At 39.7% G+C, this 16797-nt stretch overlaps 1 non-coding gene across 1 annotated transcript; it reads right to left on the bottom strand.

The window, feature by feature from the left end:
* Window positions 1-14397: 14397 nt before the first annotated feature.
* On the bottom strand, window positions 14398-14469 carry trnaa-cgc. Its single transcript has one exon. It is a non-coding gene; the product is annotated as a tRNA-Ala (tRNA).
* Window positions 14470-16797: the final 2328 nt, after the last annotated feature.

Here is a 16797-nt window from a genome sequence, read left to right as displayed (position 1 = left end):
TAAAAATGTAAGAACTGGACTCTTGGTTGTATTAAAATTCCAACCTGCTACTACACTGCTTGCCCAGATGGAACTGGATATGGCATTTGCATATGTCAATGGTGATTTTCTCTCAGCTCAGGTTTAGTTGCCGTGGTAGCTCCTCCTTTGACCCTATCAACGGTTCCATGAACCATTAAGCATGGACAGTCCTTTTTCATTTGTGGGTCATCTTAAAGGTCACCAAAATCCTACTCCATCCGTCACGTTTCTTGAATGAGTTTGATACAAGGGAGGCAACTATGTGAGAATGACATGAGTGTGTGGACCATTTTTGTGATCTATTATTGCAAGGAATTTCAGATGTCAGCCTCCCAGCATGAAAAGTGGGGGTATATATTGGAATTATTTCAAGATGTGCATGGGAGTATGTATATTTTTTTTTTCCCAGTGAGAGCAACCTCCATGGCTCACACATGAATTAAATGTAACATCTGCTAAGGGAGTAGCAAATGAGAATAATCTTTATCATAAACAGGAGAGTTGTACTTTGGGATCTTTGGAAGTAATCCATAGACGGAACTTGGAATGCAGATTTTATGCTTTCCTTAATAAATGCAAACTGATATTCAATGTTCATCTGAATTAATTTGTAGCTTGCCATAATTGGCAAAGATGTTTAGTTTTATTCAAAAGCATGCAACCATGCCATTCAGCATGCTGGAGTGCATTCAGTAACGTGAGGATCCAAACCGCTGAGGGGTGCTGGATGAATATTTTGTTTGGCTTCAGCCTTCCTGTCATTATCCTCCCGTTGTGAGAACGAGTGTCTCTTCCAGTTTAATGGCAATATCTGTTTGCTTTGGCTAAACGTTGTTGGTCCCTGATCTCATTCGTAGTCATCTTCTCTTCATCCCTCATAGAAAACAGATGCAAATGAGCTGCTTTGGACCAGTCAGTTATTAACATGGACCCCCATATGAGGAAGGATTCGTGAAAGCCTCTGTTTTCCCTAGGTGAGCAAAGCCCTTTTATTTTTCCAGTTTAAGTATGAAATGCTATCACAACACTAACCAAATACCAGTAATTAAAATGAATAATCTTATAACCAAATACAAGGGAAAATGTAATCAAATCTGTCACCTGTATGTATATATGTGAGGCCATTTCATTAATTCTTAGTTGTATTTGATAATGATGGAATTATCAACACAATCATATAGGGACTTCAGTTACACCCTGTAACCAGCAATGGTCCTGGGGCCTCTGCCCATTTCTTCCAGTTCAGCTTCATTTATTTAATCTCCTTGGATGCTTTCATTGATTTCTTGTCCACCAATCTGATAAAAAGTGGGTGTGTTGGAGTGTGATGTATCATGTGATAGTCATGTGATATACAATTTAACTCTTAAGTTCCAAAATAAATAGCAATTTTAACACGTGACAACAGAAACCCGCAACCACAATCCATGCACCTATAAATGCACCTAACAATGTCCATAAATTCTGGTCTCCCCTGTGACACTAAATGCACTTTGAGGGGACAAGACCAGGTGATTGGTGTAATGTGGCAATGCAAGCACTCTTTTCATTACTAGATGTGTGTTTTGTAAAATGCTTTGAAGGCGGTTTGCTTGCTGGTCCTCCACTGTGGGGTTATCGTTTAGTCTGTGATTATAACCCATTTAGGTTCTGCGGAGGATTTGATAGCTTTGAGGGAGAGATGGCAGAACACAGAGAGAAGAGCCAATTAAAAAGCAGCACCACTCCCTACAGAAGGCCTAATCTACTCATGACTCCTGAGGATAATTATTCTCCCAAGATGCTATCATGTGACTCACAACACTTAGGCAGACTTTATCAGGGAGAATTCAAAGCGTGAGAAGCTATACAGAACTGGAAGCACACTGTAAGAAGACAAAGCCGAAGCACATTAATTCTTATCAACTATAGATGTTACAATTTTCATTGTTTTGATAAATCTCAAATATGCTATGGATGTACATTTCAAATAATTTGATTTTCAAATGCTCTGCGTCTCCCAAGATGGACTATTCATATTCAAACCATCAGAGTCTGCTTTTTTCCTTCCCAAGTTTTGTATGAAGCATCAATTCTTTCTGTGTAAATAATGGTAAAGGCATTTGCATTCACTCACAGCTGCAGGCAGGCAGGGCCATCGACAATATCAATGAATAATCCAATTTCAGGCACATTCATTGACTCATAACTTTCAAAGACAATAAACACTAGACCCTGTGTTTTATATTTAGATTAAATTTAATTCATTAACAAGCATTTTAACACTGGCCCAAAGTTATTGGTTATAAATCTTAAGGTCAAGTCTTTGAATAGTTGCATATTCATTCTCATTCCTAGCACATATTTAATGAAACAGCTCTACCGAGTGTGAATCATGATTTTCCTTTTGCATTTATTGGTTTGAAAAGCACAACACTGTAAAATGGTTTATCCTCTCGCTTTGCAGATTTCAGTAAACCTGTGCCCTTGATTATGTTCAAGTGGTGGGTGCACTCTGACATTTAACTGTCATTACTTTGAACTGATATTTCATTACTTTTATATGCTCAGTATGTAAATGTTGGGAAATGGAGAGAAAATGAAAAGGAGGATGACTACTCTGCTTTGCGTGGCCTGTTCTTGGCTAAGATTATTTGAGACACATGGGGTCAGTGGGGTCAAGGACTCAAAGCAATGAAAGTCACTCAGCCATTCATTTTCACACAGCAGCATCTAAACACAAACACCAGCTTGTGCTAACATTGCATTATTATTTTGGCAGGTCTATTTCAATGTTCAAACTTTCAAAATCGCTAGGAACAGTCTATAGAAAGATAATGCTTATGGTTACTCTTAGCGGGAAGATCAGTCAGCAGATTCAGTTATTAAGGGCACACATTTTTGACCGAAGCGAAATTTTGCTCCTCTCAAACAGCAGCAGCACTGAAAGAACAGAGCTCACAAAAACCCCCCAGATTCTCTTGCTTAAAGATCTGCATTGTGTTTGAGCCCCTGTCCCTCATGTCTTCTGTTGAATGGGAGCATTAAACTGAAGCCTTTTTGGTGTTTTTGCGGGGTGAGAGCAGGTTTTTTGCTGTACAGTTGATTGCTTGGTTTTGTGGCACTCACTGCCCCTGCATTTGGCTGCTCCTGTGACACTGTGGGGAACTCCCTCTTTACTCCACAGGCACGCACATGTGTTTTTCTGTCTCCCCCCAACATCAGATCCTGAAAAATCAGATGTCAGGCCCAGCTTAAATAAAATGCAACTCTCACTGTTTCCGTTCAGGTATGAATGCGCTTACAACCGTTTTCCATTTCCATCTGCTACCATCGGATAAAGGGCCTCTGTCATCTTTGCACAGCAATTATTTTTCACAGGGTTTTTTCATGAAAATAAAGCTGTTCTCACTAGCAAGAGAACACCATTATTAACAGACAATTTGCCTTCATCCCAAAGTCAAGCAAAGATCAGCATTTTCTGCCAGCAGAACTGTGATGGGTTTGGGTTCTATAATTAGCTTTACACTAAAACAATTTTTAGTTAGACTCTATTTAGAATTATGAATTATGACATGATTTGTTGAGCATGTTGAACTTTGTATTTAGTGGTCTTGTGGTTAGAGCATGCTCTCTTGAAGCTGGATTGTAAGATTGCTATAAAGCTTATTTAAAAGATCCAAAGACTTGGAAAATCACATCCCTGGGGGCTTGACATTATATCGACATGTATAAGTCCTAGCCCTTGTATCCTTCACATGGAGTGTATGGTAAGCATATCACAACAGAATCTAGAAAGAGCTTCCATATTATGAACCATGCAGGGCAAGGTAGGGTTTTAGTAGTGCCATTATGAATTTAGCTACTTCCTGGAACTATACAGGGAAAATACTTGGTATCCATGGCTGAACAGAATAACAAGTATGTGCAGTTTTCACATTTATTATGCTAAGCATTACGAAAAGGTTTCTAGAGCCATAAGAAAATGAATCATAATAAGCCATTTTGTTCACCACGCCTCTCTCTGTCCTTTCCCTTCCCCTCTCTTGTGATAATTCAATAGGAAGGGAGTCTGCACAATGTCACCCAGCGCATGGTGCATCACTAATTCACACTCCAGCATGAGCGATGTGACAGGACACAATAAAGCTAATGGAAAATGGAACCCTGCACTCTACATGAATATTCATTTAATGCCCTTCTATCATTCTTTAAAGTACATGTAAAACAGATGAACACCCCTGCAACCAGTCCATTCTTAAAACAGTAATCCCTTAACAACATATTCATTGTCAATCTGAGGCATTCCCTGCTTAGACACACACACACACACACACACATACGCACACACAAATACATGTATAGCACACATGCAAAAACATACACAGGCACTCCCATTCACAAACCCACATCCACACACAAATGAACGCACAAAAACACATACACAGACAGTCTCATTCACAAAGTCACACACACACACACACAGCTTTCCTTGATAGGAATAGACATTGAGTCATTATCAAGGTAGCGGCTCACTTGCACTGGACAGTGGCATTTACTTTGACTCTTTTGCTGAACCCCAGATTCACATTTATCTACTTGACATCGAGCGAAAGCGGATTTTGTTCTGAAAATCAATGTACAACGAGTATGCTAGAGGACTAGAAGAAAAATCTGCCCACAAGGCACACCAGACAGGAAGATGCAGAAAACTGTAAGTCTGTAGTAGTGACACATGTTGCAGAACTCTCATATCTGTCACAGTAAAACTACCCTTTGTTAAAAAAAATATATATAAAAATAGATTGCTGTCATTTTCAAAAAACATGGTTAGTGTGTGAATGTGGATAGTGTGTAAAGTTATAAAATACCGACTGTATACGACAGCATGAAAAATGTCAAACAAGTAGTGTCATAGTGTTTGTTTTAGAAAGAAGGAACCAAGGGGCTACACCGCGCACCCCGCCCCATCAGGAAACCTGCCGCTCAAAGCTGTGTGCGACACTCGCCGTGTTTATTAGGCAGCTGCTGGGAGGACTCTCAGACAGACAGGTAGTAAATTACTCTGCCCCATCACAGAGATTTCACGGCGCGTCTCCGGTTCCCGCGACACACTCCTTAAAATTCAGCCGCCGGGGCTGTGGACGGGAAAAAGAGGATTCGCGTGGTGCCACAGACCACTGCGCCTGTGTCCGTTTTCATTAGAGAGTCTCCCGTCTCGGAAAGTCAAAGGGAGGGGAACAGCTATCCCCGGGCCTATTAGTGCTTAAGTAGCAGCGCTTTATTAGATTTAGACAAGATTCCATAAATTACTGTGCGTGACTCAGTCTGCTATATTACAGCCAGCACCGGCTTGCAGAGGGTATCTTTCAGACTCTGTGTACTGGAAGTCTAGTAACTGAACTGTAATTTTTTTCTATAGAGTGAGGACACATGGAAAACAGTGAAAATGTGGTTGAAAAAATCTGGATAAGCAAAGATCATGGAATAGAGGGACACATGGTACCATCTGTTAAATTGAACTTTAAAGAGACAAGAAATGGTCTCAACAACTGATTGATATTTACGTATGGTAGCGAAAAATAAGTGCAAGGTGTTTGATTTCTCCGGTGTGATGCTCTTACATAAATCCTAAGCATACATAGAGCATTACAATAACACAGCCTGAGCCCGAATCAAACTGCTGGAGGCTTCCGAGGCCCCTTCCGGGGGTTAAGGTGACATCTGACGCTAACCCGCAGCCGGGCGCCCCCCTGTCACATCGTCCCTCAGTTGCTGTGGATACCGAGCCGAGGTGTGTGTGTGCGCCTCGAGAAATATCGCAATGGATTTCAGGTCTCAAATGGATTTTCTGTCTGGGCTCGAGCGTCGGTGATGCATGGCCTGCTGGCAGCCAATAGGAGCAGGTCTGCAGAGCGCCCATGAATGAACACAGTCCGGAGTGAAGGGTTTCCCCCGGTGGTGATGGCATGGTAGTGCGCAAATGTGCCACCGCTGAGACTAGATGTCCCTCTTTCTCGACATACCGTGGCAGGGCGTGTCACACATCTGCTCTCGGCATCAGCATTCATGCTGAGAGGGAATACTGTACCGAGCCTTTGTTTTCCTGTTGCTCCTCTTTGGATTCTTTATCATGAAGCACCAAGCAAGGTAGCTTGCTCTGTCACGTCAACACTCAGACTAGCACACCTTCACGGAAAGTAAATCATCTCTTGTTTGATCATATGATATGAAGTGCAGAAGGCAAGCTCTTCGATGGTCTGTTCCTGGTCACCGTCTTAAGGAACTGAGAGGAAGATTCCATCCCTTTAGAAAACCACTTGCCATGTAGAGAACAGATAATGTGATTATAGCTGTGAACACACAATGATACATTATTCATTTGGGTAGGCAGGGAGAGGCGGGTCGGGTCCCGGGTCCCGGGTCCCGAGGAGTATCTCGCACAGCTGTAGAAGGAGACACTTATCTCTCCCTACCTCTGCCCGGCAGAAAAAAAAGCAATTAACATCAATGTCAGAATCCATCTATTATCATCCAGACTAATATAAGATGACAAATTATAGTGCGCGTAGCACAATGTAGCAGAGCCCGCCTCTCCAGCCCACGTCCTGTCCCTCACTGCTGACTGTACACAGGGCAGGACTGAAAACCTCAGCCTCCTCCTGCAGTTCCTCTTTAATAACCAGGAATTACGCCACACAAATGCCCCGCGTGGGTCACTGGAAAATAACATCACCAAAGCCTACACAGATCAGCGCGCTAGCGGTATCAAAAAGATCATTTAAATTCTCTAATACAATGATAAAAAAGCAATAATCAAGCACACTGAGTTAAGGAGCAACATGAAATGCGAAATTAATGCGTCAGAGGTAAAAGCGGTTTGGGGTTCAGTGGTTGTGGCAGGGTTGTGAGAAATCCATCTGCGTTCTGAATCAGATATGTTGACATGATGGAACTGGTGCTGTATTGTAACATTTGAACACCAGGACCGGCGTCATGGTGCCCATAAAAGCCTCTGAATCTTACGTTCCCAAAGCACAGAGAGTGGTTCCACACGGTAATGCTGTAATGCTGATTTGCAGAGTAATTCTCACCTCCAGTCTTGTTACTGTCTTAAGCGTCTGCTGTCCTGCCCTCCTGTTTGTCTCTGAGCGGGTGCAGACTGGGCTCTTGCCAGCACAATAGAATTGGTCATTCGGGCTTTGACGGCAGTTATTAATATCCTTTTCTCATAACGTGTCTCCAAATAGATTCTTTTGATTTGGCTCAGCTCATGACGTGCATAAGGAACACTCTGCCAGGGGTGTGGAAAGTAGCAATATTATTTGTATTGAGAGGCTATTGGTCTGCTTAGTTCTGAATGCACATATTATTTGAATCAGCAACATATGACATTTTGCAACAATTAATAAAATGAAGCAAAATTTCAAAATATGCCACCTAAAAATGGCCCCTTTTTGTTAATTTATGATTTGCTGTCTGCTTAAGATGAACCAAAGAAATAAAATCAAACTATCTGTACCATATTGAATTGCATAGCATCATATTCTTTTGCATCGCATCGTATTGCATTGAATCGCATTGTGTTGAATCAAATCTTGTTGAATCGCACTGCATCGCAATAGGGGTGAATCATATCATATTGCATTAGTAGTTCCTTCATATGTGTCTTTAATGTATCGGATCGTTGCAATGTATCGAGATGTGTATCGTATCGGCCTCAGTGATGGAGATGCACATCCCTACTGTGTAGTGATAGCATTCCACTCTCAAACTGGAAAGATAGAAAGATAGAATTGAGGCTTTCACGAGTCCTTCCTCATATGGGTGTCCCTCCTACCAAAACAGCTCATTTGCATCTGTTTTCTACAAGGGATGAAGAGAAGATGACTATGAATGAGATCAGGGACCGACAACGTTTAGCCAAAGCAAACAGATATTGCCATTAAACTGGAAGAGACACTCATTCTCACAATGGGAGGAGAAAGACAGGAAGGCTGAAGCCAAACAAAATATTCATCCAGCATCCCTCAGTGGTTTGGATCCTCACATTACTGAATGCACTCCAGCATGCTGAATGGCATGGTTGCATGCTTTTGAATAAAACTGAACACCAATTATTGCAAACTACATTTTGATTTAGATGGACATTGATTATCAGTTTATAGTATAATTATATTATACTATAGTTATATAGTTATATAGTATATAGTTTTTACTATACCATTGCATTATATTATGAAAATAATCTGCACATCATTTTTGTCTGTGGATTGCTTCCAAGGATTGCAAAGTACAGCACTCCTTTTTATGCTAATTATGATAATTCCTATTCATTGTTCCCTCAAACGATACTCTACTTAATTCGTATAATAGCCACAAATGTTGCTCTAACTGAGAAAAAAAAAACATATCTAATATTTGCATGAATGTTTTGACATTATTCCCACATACAAACCAACAGGCTTTTCATACCGGGAGTGTGATGTTTGAAATTCCATGAAATGAAGAAATTAGTAGAGCGTCTCCCCAAAAGCACGATGCTGAATCTTCCTTTACGTTGGTCGCCATTATAGAAGCTCGGCAGTAATGTATGGAACCTGTGAAACATTAACATTCTACTCAGACAGACGTAGAATAAATGTGCAGCGCTGGCATATTTACCTGAGCAGCCAAACATTTAGCCCTTTTCCGTGGGCAAAAGCAGAGCAGTGAATGTGTACCATTTCTGCAGAGCCAACAAAGAAATCCCCAGGCTTTCTCGCCACTGCCTCTGACTCCAACACTCAGCTATTCAAGGACAGGTGAGAAATTACCTTCACAAGAGTGAAGGAACAACAGAGTCAGGTGTAATGTATGGCAAAATCATTTCTCAGGTGTGACGAACTTTTGAATCCTGGATATGGCTCATTATTTATTGTTATTTATTTATTTTGTCCATGTTGTTGTCTGGAGAAAATCTTCACATTGTGGCAAAAATAACTACCAGGTTCCTCTTATAATGAACATTTAAAATTTGTTGTTGTTTTTTTTTTTAAATATCAAACTTGGAGAAAGCAACATTGTTGATTAAACTTTCCCAGAGCAGCAACTTTACATGCTTGCGAATGTCTGGCCATAATGTACGATAATATTCCAGTCCCGTCTTTTTTTTCCGTCTTTGTATCAAGATGAATATATAGAAAGCAATGGATTCAAAAGAACGATATTCATCATTAATTTAACATACACCTTAATAACACATTATTTTATAGCCTATGGAGGATTCCTTTAGTAATTTGTTCATAATGTTAATGCATACACCATAGAAAATGCGCTATTTTACATGTATCAATTTAAGTAGGTGTTTAATTAACCACTCACACTTTGTTTTTTTGCAATTTCTATGAACTTTTTAATTACAGACCAGGACAGACCTGATCCTTTAAGCTCCTACCTTGAAAAATGGCAACGTGGCTCCCCAGCAATCAGGGGGTAATGAACATGAGGTAATTTTTCAAATGGAACCTTATTTATGTTTCTGGCTTCTTTGAAGTGGCCATTAAGGTGATATTGTGCTCCGCTCTTGAGCGATTACAGCACCTTTCCCCGGTGCTGTGTTCCATTTAGCCCCATCCCATGGCAATGCTGCAGCATATTTTTAGAATGAAGAACACACCGCACGCTTGGTGCATTAAGTTGTAATTGAGAAACCAAAAGGTTTTGTGTGGTGTTTCCAACCACACCATGTTCATGTAGGCGAACAGTAATCTGCAAAATACTGTATGCGTTCAAATGTTCAAACAAAAACAAGATAAAGCCAATAACTGGAAAGATTTTAGAGGGTTCCCTGAACAGTTAAATAGTGAGAACTTTGTAATGAACTGTTAAAAGTAACATGATCAAGAGGGTGCCTAGGGTTGTCTAGTCCTGATCTAGGGGAAAGGGCTTCTACATGATGTTCCATGAAAACCATGTACATGCAATAACCAGTAGTACTACTTCTACTACTACTGCTACCAACTATAATAACAGAATCATAAGAAGAATTAAACTTTACGAGACACTGCAATCTCATTGATAAATTGCAGAATAAACAGAATGTTGTATCTTTATTCCTTAAGGGAGATGTGTGATGAAAAACACAAGATAAGCCTTTGGACTCAATGCTATTTCAAAGTGACTGTTGGAAGCGAAGAAGCAGCAAGGGACATTTATTTGGAACACGCCACAGGAGAATAATCAGTACTTCCTGCTCTTAATCCTTTGTACGGCCAACTCTGCTGTGAGTAGAATTGCAGAATTTGATATTCTTACAAGTTATTAGACCCTATACTTGAAATGAATCAAACATTTCATTTCTGTTCTATTATAATATTTTACAATAGATGATCTATGATCCAATCAGTAATTTCTTATTTATTTATTGCATTATATTTGACCAGCAATACTGGGTCATTTTTACTATCATGTTATTATAAATAGTTCTTTAATAATGGATATGCCCTTTTTTACGTAAGCCTATCATGACACATTTTGCAACAGGTAATTATTTTCACATTTGCCTTGAATTCTGTTTGAGAGCTTTTTATCTGCCTCTCTACCAGGGATGCTCATTAGTGGGTGGCGGTCCAAACCATATTCACATTAAAAATAATTAAATTATGAACTCTCACAGAAGTATGAAAATAAATGAAGGTGAATCAATTGAGAGAAGAGCCGGCTTAATAAAGCATTTGTGCAATCAGGAGGATAAGAGCCCGCCAGGACGAGGATGAGGGCTAGGACTGGTCACATATGTAATATTAGGTTTCCTGTGACACAGCGTGAATTGTGAAATGTTTGATTAAGATTACTGCAAGCGCCAACACACAATATTCCAATATTATTTTTCTTATGGGGAAAGGTCAGGGAAGGACATGCATGTGCATGTGCAGAAGGTAGAAGATCTTTCACAGGATCCAGTAGTCAACAAAGATTTTAAATGAGGATTTCTCTTTGTGTAAGCCCAGGGAACATTAGTCAAAGAGTAGTACCTTCACCAGATCCTGGTAAGACTCTAAGAGGCTCAATAGAATTAATGTAAGTCACTTCTGCTCAATCCCTGAACTGTGAATGGCACATCGGTTGTCTATGCAGGTCAGAATTATATATAAATATATTGAAAAATTGAGTGGAATAAAATTTAACAGAGCCAAGACTGTTGCAATTTTTTTCCATTTACACATTTCCATTCATTTCAGTGATTGTCAAAACCATCATGCTGTCTGTGAAAACTAGGAACACCTGCTTAAAAGCATTAGTCAAAATTAGGGACAACACACTTTGTGGTTAGAATGGATCTGGGCCTTTGACCTATCTACATGAGCACTTTTAAACTCATCCACACTAACACCAGAACTAATGTTTCCATCTTAGCGCAAAGTGAATTCTGAAGAATAAGCATAACAATGCAGGAGCCATATTGTTCCAGCCATCATTCTCAGGGATGTCTTCCTGACATTAATGACTTAAACCCAGAGGTATTCTGTGGAAGTCGAGTTTTATTTGTTGTGGTAGTACATTAAGATAAGTGCTCTTTGCTCTCCAGTGTTTTCCAGCAGAGATGACCAGCCCGAGGACATCCTCCAGTGAAGGAGTGGTCAGAGGTTCGGACCTGAAGGGGGATACTCACTGTATGAATCATCAGGATTAAGAGGATAAAGAGATCACCATTTTTAGATTTGGTGAATCACCTAAATTTGAAGCAGCTCCTCTTGCAATGCATACTGAAAAATATAACCTCTGATAGACTTGCAGTGAACTATAAATTTCCAGTAAATTGTTCTTTTGACTGTTCGTTCATATTCACCCATTTTAGCAGCTCTTTATTTCCAAAAGCCTACCGCTTAAAAACTAGCAGGACCAGTTGCATCAATCTGCATATTAATGAGTAACATATTTACAATATTTCAGATAATTCCAAAATTCCATTTTTGCTATTAAAATAATAATTCATACTGTATATAACTGGTTGTATTGCCTCACTAGCTAGATTACAATATTCTACCTTTTGCATTGGTCAGTAACAGAGCTAGCTCATAAGCTGTTCTTTTCTTTCCTATTTTTGGCAGGATAGTTAGCCAGTTAGCTACCTAGTTATATATTCATCATGAGGGATTACTAGTTGATTTGCTATCTATAGTGTGTTAGCATCATCATTATTACTAAATAAATTCATGGGAATTAGGTTTCAAGACATAGCTGCTTAGTTTAGCGAATAATGATCCAACTGATCTGCCATTGATTAATACACACAGTAAATACAACTGTGTCCGTTTTTGAGAAAGTTTCATTTCTTAGATTCGCTAATTCTTTAGCCATTACACAAATGCAATAATGTCTATCACTCACTTCTGAACTAAGTAGTATTAACAGTGAAAAGTGTATTCTGTATGATGCTACTCATAGCTTACTTCAGATTTGATAGCTATAGCTGTTGTAATATTGTATATTGTTGTAGAGGACTGTTTTAGTATAGCTTTTATACAGCCATTATAACTCTAATAGTGTTTCAAAACTACATACATGCCTTTCACATGTAGTTGAAAAACTGTTTCATTTATTCCAGTTGTTTTAAGTGCCATTAACAAAAATACATTATGATCCTTATATAAGGTATAATTACATTCTGCCTGGGTTTCTTGTTGAAACCTGAAGCAGAGCCTATGTCATCAAAGAATGAGAAGAGCAACCAGCGATCGGTATGTAAACATCCGGAACCTACACATGGCGTGGATCCCTTGATCACTTGTACCCACAAGTTTGTCCACTTAAATAAGCACTGAGAGTTCAGGTGGTTGAGGACATGGAAGTCATGAAATTTTTGAACATCGCAGAGATAAAATATCTCTGTCTTGAATAATTCACGATGTTGCAATATTAAAAGACTAAGCCTGATGAAAATTTGATGCCACTCACAAGAAATCCTTATTATCCTCATCAAGATGAAAGATAAGAGATCTGCCAATACAATGATTTGTGTAAGTATCCTCAGCCAGAAATATGAGGTCCACATAGCATTCCACCATGTCACGGAGCAGGTGTTCAGGGGGGCATCAGTGAGTAGAACAGTTCTAACTTTTGTTATAATGACTCGGGGTGTTTTTTTGTGCAGCTCAGCAAAACTCTCTTGCAAATTTGAAGGCTTGTATGAAATCAGCAATAATATCACAATACTGACAAACAACTGAAACATCTGTATGATGTATGCCTTTTATTGATTCCTGTTTGGTTTTGATTCCTGTTTGATGTACCCAATCTATGTAACATAGATAATAGAATTACTATTGATGCTGTTACATATATATAGCTAGGCCATCACATAAGCAGCCCTTAATGCCCTGTCTCTAAAGTATGAAATTGCATACTTTTTATCAGCACCGAGCTGGATGCCAAAAAAACAGAACAGCTGAACATTTTACTCAGGGCTTTTCAAAATAACCTGGTTTCCAAAAAAATACTTGCATCATTTTCCTTTGCATACCGCACTCAGGGGAACATGGTGACATTTTGGTATTTGCTGAGCATTTTCAGACAAAAGTAACCATCCTCACCATTCTGGTGTAACTGTGCAAAAGATCAAGGGGCAAAATGATTGACCTGGAAATGTAAAATATTCCACTGGTGGAATTTTCCTTGAGAATGTGCCTTAAGACACATTTAATATGTCTCTGGATAACTTCACTTAACACAGAAAATGCAATTCCTTTTCATTTATTTGAAATGTAGCGCTGTTATGTAAAATGTGCAGTGCACAAAAAGCACATGTATTTGTTGTCCGTCCTCTGTCTGCTGAAGAAGGCCAAAAAACCCTTCTGAGATCCATCTGTGTCCCCTTACCTCTGTCTATGAAAACCCTGGGAGCAACCCCAACTGGGACTTTGTGCAGGGTGCATCTGTCTCTCAAACAGTCTTTGCACCTAGCGGTCCTCTCTACAAGTCTACAATTTCATTATAAATCTGTATCTAAATCTACATCTATAAATGACAAGCAAAACACACAGAACCACATTTTTTACATGTCTTTACATGATACAAGTGTATCTATTCATTTTAAATGAGCAACAGTGTCAGACCAGGCTCAGGACACTCCCAGACCTGTAAGTGTGAGCATAACACTATTCAAGCCCTACCACAAGTTAAATTGTGCACTCTGACAAAAGCCAAATACACTACGATACAACTGTCCCTAGAACACAAATTCATAATACATTGTAATACTACACATAAAATTAACATCAAATGCAAGAGGTATTAGTTATTATGCGGGGGGGGATAGAAGTGGAACCAAGATGCCATCTGAAGAGGTGGGTCTTCAGTCTGGGTCGCAAGATGGCCAAGCGATTCTGCTGTCCTAACCCTTATGGGGAAAAGTAGTGGAGATGCCGGGGATTGAACCCGGGGCCTCATACATGCGAAGCATGCGCTCTACCACTGAGCTACATCCCCACATGTCTTTTCTGTGTTTATTGTATTTATTAGTTAAAATTTATAACACTTATCTAATACCTTATCAGTGCTAAAGTGTGAAGGGCCTCCCTGAGTGTGAGTGATTTGTATGTCATTTCTTCATGAAGGCAGTTGAAGCTATTGGTACAGACACAGAGTTCAGACACAAGTGTCATTGACTCAAATCAACATCAAGTTAAATATAATAGGTGTATTATCTGAAGTAGACGGATGTGTAGGAAATTTTCAGGCAAATTACACTGCATATAATATATTGTTTGTGTTAGGGATGTATCCAAATCTGAATACATTATTCAGATATGCACAAATGATGTAATTTTCAGAGTGTTAAGGTTTAACAAGTACACGCAGCAAGAATTGTTTCTGTTGTACACAATTTTCATTTTTCATTAGTCACACCAAGCTACCAATGCCTGTGACCCCTCTTATAGTTTGCCTGTCTCACAGACAATTGGAGAGGAGAGGAGAAGGCGTACCTAGTAGAATATCTGTCCTCACCCGCAGTACAGCATTCAACAGGCAGCCAGCCAACCATCTTTCAGCAGGAGGTAGAGAGTAAACTCTGAAAATAGAATTGCATTTATACAGGTGCAATTTATAGTTCATTATACAACCAACAGTAGTCTGTGGACCACATCCAGTATTGGCCCAGCCCCCTTGTGTGAACTAATGAATATCTATAAGAATAGATACAAGTGGCAAAGACTCATACAAACGCATTCTCTGTACCCACTATCAAATCATCTTCAACACTCACACACTAGGTTTGTAAGTAGGGTAACTTGTCACAACAATGGCGGTACTCAGTTTCTCTCCCCCAGTGATGTCGCCTGCTTATCTTTGAAAGTTGCATCCTATTACATAATTATCATAGGGGTGTTATATAATCACATTGAACCACTTCATGCTAAGCAGCCATTGAAACTGCATGCAAAAGAAATGAGCAGCACTTAATGTACTGTGAGTTGACACTTGATCTGACACGTAGCAGAGCTGTGTTTTGTGTGTTAACTGGGCTGCAGCAGAGGGTATGAATTATCCAAGGAAGAAGTGAGTGCGCCTTTTCAGTATCTCTCTGTTCTTCATTGACAGGGCACACTTTAGCCTTTGAAAGACTTTCTATTCTGTGTGGCCTCTTTCAAATTCACGATGTGTCAAAAAAAAAACCTCTGACTCAGAAAACTGCTGTCAAATCACAGGATTCCCTCTTACACAATACTCTCTTCCCCAGCCCTACCATCTTAAATGTCCACCTCTCCATATTATAAGCGCATTATTACCTCTTTTTAGGCCTGTTAATCTTCTACCCATTCCACCTCACCCAGTGCTGTGTCATGCTACTCAGTAGTAATGCTTACATTATAAAATATAATGTGGCTCTAAGAGGTTGTATAAGGCAGGTTGTGTTTTGTATATACACTTTGCAGCATATGAAAGTATTTTCAGAGAGTAGGCAGTATTATGGTTGATGAAAGAGAGGATTTGAAAGCATGTAATTATTTCAGGGGCAGCTCTCAAAAGGGATATGCTGATAAATATAACTCAAGGCTTCATCATTTATTAAATGGCGCTTAGTTACAGTCGCTGGGTCTCACGTTCAGCCAAACAGTGCACAGATGATGTTTAATTGAAACTTTCTGTGGCCTTATACAGGAAGGACATTCACTCTCCTGCCTTCCATGTGCATCCGCACGCTGAGCCTGTCCTCTTTGTGGATCATTGTGCTGCAGTTGTGGCTGTGAATTTTTGAAACCCATGCAGATCAAAGCAATGTAACTTCAAACAATGTACGCACAGGCTGTGGTAAACGGATCCCAGTTCTGCTCTTCTAGTGAGACTGAGTGGTTCATGTACATCAGTGTCAACTCCTCATCTAATCGGCCTTTTGGTTGTTGACAAGTGAACTGTAACGAAATCGTCCACCCATTCCAATACTCAGTTTCCATCATAAAGGCCCCAAAACAATGTCATTTTGGACAGTCTTCCATTCCTAAAACATGGCCTTCAGATGCGAGTTGTCATACTCACTCAATTGCTTGTGTACATTGCTGTAGTTGAAGGTGTGTGGGTATGTTTGAATAACCGATCGGTCTCTGGTGCAGGAGGGCATGGATTTGCGTTAATTATGTGGAATATGCAGAGTATGTAGACCTTGAGGCTGAGAGCTACAGGAAATAACATTATGAGCTCAGATCACCCTGATTACCAGCAGGAAGCTGAGGTGTTAACAAGTAAAGTGACATTTTTGTACATTTATCTTTGCAACTGTTCCTTTGGTTGCCTGTATCTGTCTCCTTATTTAATTAA

This window comes from Megalops cyprinoides, chromosome 5 (assembly GCF_013368585.1).
Source record: "Megalops cyprinoides isolate fMegCyp1 chromosome 5, fMegCyp1.pri, whole genome shotgun sequence".
NCBI lineage: Eukaryota > Metazoa > Chordata > Actinopteri > Elopiformes > Megalopidae > Megalops > Megalops cyprinoides.
This window is presented reverse-complemented; position numbering and strand designations above follow the sequence as displayed.